We start from the raw sequence: 4,443 nt of genomic DNA, 5'->3' as shown, positions 1-4,443 counted from the left end.
GCTGACTTCTGCTGAAGCCCAGACTTACCACATTGAAAGCCACTGCAGTAGACTGGCCTGTTGGGTTTCCTTGAGGGCAGATCACTGTACAGATCAGCCATTAGTAGGCCTGCCACCCATTGCTTCTGATGCCTAGCTTTCTTTTCCTCCTGGTTTGTGTTAAAGCAGACCAGAGGATGCAAGTCAAGGGAGTACCCAAGTCCCATCTCTAATCTTCGGTGGCCTGAACTACAAGTCTATAGTCACAGGCATGTTCTGTAGTAGTTTTTCTAAGGTAGACAATGCCCATGAGGAAAATTATATTCTCACTTGAAAACTTTCTTTCCCTTTGGTCTGAAAGGGAGGTTTTTTCTACTTACTGTTTACTTCACTGATGGCTAAATAAATCTAGCTATGAGATTATAATTTAAACTCTTATTTTGGCTATGCTATTACAGAAAAATGTTAGCCATCTCTTTTGTAAGGAAAATAGGGAACGCTTCACGAATTTGCGTGTCATCCTTGTGCAGGGGCCATGCTAATCTTCTCTGTATCGTTCCAATTTTAGTATATGTGCTGCCGAAGCGAGCACTCATAAAATAGATTCTTATTATGTACCCTTGACAGACAAGAAACTGAGGACCCAGAGAGGTCAAATATAATTCACCCAGGGTCACAAGCAAATGTGTCAGAGTCAAGATTCAAATCCAGGTCTGATTGACATCAGAGCTCAAGCTCCTGGACCTGATACCATCCCTGTGGAAGTACAAAAAACTGCCAGCATCACAGAAATCATTCTGAAATTTTTCTGTCAGTTCTTGAAATGTAAGTGAGGGTATTCACCCATGTACTGCACCTACTGGCTAATGTGAATGGATCACCTGCAGGGATGCTGCCTGTTGTGGAAGGCCCAGTCCTGGCAACATTACTGGGAGACTCTGGTGAAGCCACTGATACCCTGCATCCTTGATGTGGCCTTTCAGGTCACTTTCCCCCTCTAAAATCTGTTCAGTACTTGTTTTGCATGCAAAAGTCTCACTGCTGATGGCTACATAAAAATATCCTAACACAATATCGGGTTATTTTGATTTTAAACATCCTTTCTTGTTGCTATGAGCCGTGTATCCCACAACCTACTAAAATGCCTTTGTTCTCCTTGGATGTAGCAAAAACACAAGTAGGTAGATTGCTTTCAAAAGTATGTTTTGTCAATTATTTCTTAATACTGAAGTGCAAAGCCTCAGGGAAACTGGAAGCTCTAACTTATTTTGCAAAGCTACAAAAGACGTGTGAATGCTTCTTAAGAAGCTGGGAGGAGTTTTGTTTTTATTACTCCTAATCCAACTCCCAAACCACCCTTGGTGGTGTTCAAACATTTCTGTGAGAATACCTTTTGTCTCTCCAGAGATTTCCATATACTTTTACTCCAAGAAACAATTTCCATAGCTGTGTACCATATTTTAACCTATGAGACCTATTTTCACAGTAGGCTATTGCTTGCTTTTGTTTTGTTTTCTCTAAATTAGCTGACTCAAATCAGCTTCACACCATCCTCTGGGCAATACCCTCACAGTGGTGGTGTCAGCGCATAACCTGTTTGACCGAAAAAACAGCTTTCCTTCATGCTTTAAATGGAAATTTCTTTTTCTTGTCCTCAACCACCACATTTGTTTCTGGAATATTATTCCTCTTGAAATCTCTCTCTCTTTTTTAAATATTTATTTATTCATTTCAAAGTCAGAGTTATACAGAGGAGAGGCAGAGAGCTCTTCCATCTGGTGGTTCACTCCCCAACTGGCCACAATGGCCGGAGCTGCGCCAATCTGAAGCCAGGAGCCAGGAGCTTCTTCCGGGTCTCCCACGTGGGTGCAGGGGCGCAAAGACTCGAGCCATAGCAGAGAGCTGGATCAGAAGTGGAGCAGCCGAGTCTTGAACCGGCATCCATATGGGATGCCGCGCTTCAGGCCAGTGCGTTAATTCGCTGTGCCACAGAGCCAGCCCTTTGAAATCTCTTATTAGGCACAATAGAAACATAAAGAATGGAGTGATAAGAATGTTCTAGGGTAGAATGAAAAGAATGTTCTAGGGTAAATGTGACTAAATTATAGCTAGGTCTTCCCACCTGCCACATCCACATTTTCAGAATCTGGACTATGGCCTGAACTTTATTCTTTGCCAGAAGTTCTCATCTTATTCATTGCATTTTTGTATTCCCGAGTTTGGCGTCTCATTGGAAGACCAAATGATACTGTTAACTCAGAAACTGAAGGATTGGGAATGTTGCATTATTTGCAAGCTAACAAAAGAGACTGCTACAGTTTTATGTACATGCACTGACAGAACATACAAGCTTTGGATCACAGACAAACAAAATCAGTAGCCAGAGAGGTGCCTTGTGTCACATCTCAAAGCCCCAATTCCAACTGCGGGACAAATGAGGACTGGACGTTACCTAGAGTACATCACAGGAGAGAAATCTCCAGATTAGGCAAAACTGATCCATGTCCAGCTGCAGATGACCTGCCCAGCCTCCTCTCCAGAGAGAGGGCGCCCTTGTCTTTGCTCTGGAATGTAAGCAATCTCCTGAGAGGAGGAGGATCATGTTGTCCTGGAACGTCTGAGGAGGGAGACGTTTCTAAGCTTTATTATCTTTAGCTTCCAAGGCCATTTGCTCTTCAACATCCTGGAATAGTCTGAGAAATGCCATGGAGTACCACCTTCTGCCACCATCAGGACTTGCAGCAGAAAGCAAGTGCATCCAGGAGCAATTTACCAGAAACAAAAACCACAGGTCCCAGATCTCCCTCTCAGACCAGCCTATGCCCTGGATTCCAGTTTAGATTCTCAGGTTCCAACACAATCTTGGGGGAAGGGGATCCCCAGACCAGTGGATGATCAGCTAAAAGCCAGGCAGGGGGGAAGATACAAATACAAAATCAGTAGAACAGAAGTCAGGCAACACACTGACAGTAGTGCTTGAGACAGAATGATTTTAGGAAGATGTCAGATGCTGATCTGAGTGGGCCATTGCTCTCTTACAAGATACTTAAGGCCTTGGACACAAGCAGAGGAGTCATGAAAGGTTCTGATGAATTTTGCTCAGAGTCCTCGAGTGAAGCCAAGTGAATATGATATTACTCACAATAAGTCTGGAGTGGAAGAGAATTCAATCCTGTAATATCCACTCCCACAGACCTCTTTACGGGGGCAGACTGTTGTACCTAGAGAAGCTCATGTCAACAGCTGCCATGACTGTGATCAGTTAACACACATCAGTGGTATCTTTTCATTTCTCAGTGTGAAAAGGCTGCTCTCCTGGACTGCCCAAGGCACCAATCAATGCACTGCTTAAAAACACTGAAGTGGGTACTTGGCAAAAATAGCTTTGAAAGTGGGTTATGCTCTAAGTGACAAATCTCTGAGTGTTCCTGAAAAATTGAAAGCATCTTGTTGGGTAAGACGCATAACCTCTATTTCCTAGCTCAGGTACTCTCACTAGCTGGGCAGGTAAATGGCCAAGATGCAATCTCTTTGGACTTTTTTTTTTATTTGCCGAGAAAAATAGCACTTCAGACTCCTGGTGAAATATTGGGAACATTTAACTGAGTGAAATCTGGGGTCATCTAACAGGTTAATGATCTAAATCATTAAACAAGAGATACTCTTCTTCCTTTCCACAAGAGCAGTCAGTCATTTGTCTTCAAAAAATGGGGACACTAGGAAACAGAAGGGGAGAGGGTAGAAACTGTGGGCAGCTTGCATGCTCTTAAACTAAAGTTCATGTTTTAATTTAGGAGGAAGAAAGAATATAGGGATCTTCTCTCTCTGGGTACAAGTTATATACATGACATATGATAAGTGAGCATACTTCCCAGAGTTCATGGAAAATGGAGCTAAAAATTAAGTTTATTTTGGTGCAAAAAAATCCACGCATACAAAGAGTCTTTTAAAATTCATGAAAAAGGTAATTAAGAAAAGACCATGCATATTAAAATATATATTAATACACGAATCTCAAAATAAATACATCTTTTAATTCCATTTTCCATGAGCTTTTAGAAGTATATGTATGTGTGTATATGTGTCTGTAGATTGTTCCTTTGCTTTTAGAATGCCAGATGATATAAATTGAATTTTAACTCCTAGTTTTATTACAGATAAATTATGCTTTATATACTGTGATTAAATTAAGCTCTCTCTGCAAATCCTCTGTTAGTGGCTTCATTTGTGCATTTTGACTTAATAAAAGACTGTATTCACAATCCTGTCAAGCTTCTAACTCTGTAAGAATATTTGCTTAGGCACCATAGCATTCAAGTTCAGGTTTCCCATGGGTATTACTTAATCCTTGAGATCTGGGACAAAGTTAAAAGAGATAGAAACAATGGTTCCAAGTACTTACTTACCCCTTTACCTATGTGTTTTCAAACCTAACTCTTAAGAAAATATTTCTTAGCTAAACAT

General features: G+C 41.3%; 1 non-coding gene across 1 annotated transcript; it reads right to left on the bottom strand.

Annotated features, from left to right (window-relative positions):
• Positions 1-464: 464 nt before the first annotated feature.
• On the bottom strand, positions 465-571 carry LOC133757205 (U6 spliceosomal RNA). The gene has a single exon (XR_009865583.1). It is a non-coding gene; the product is annotated as a U6 spliceosomal RNA (small nuclear RNA).
• Between the last annotated feature and the right edge of the window lie 3,872 nt (positions 572-4,443).

Source organism: Lepus europaeus, chromosome 3, assembly GCF_033115175.1.
Source record: "Lepus europaeus isolate LE1 chromosome 3, mLepTim1.pri, whole genome shotgun sequence".
Classification (NCBI taxonomy): Eukaryota; Metazoa; Chordata; class Mammalia; order Lagomorpha; family Leporidae; genus Lepus; species Lepus europaeus.
The sequence above is the reverse complement of the archived record's forward strand: the minus strand, read 5'-3'. Positions and strand labels throughout refer to the sequence as shown.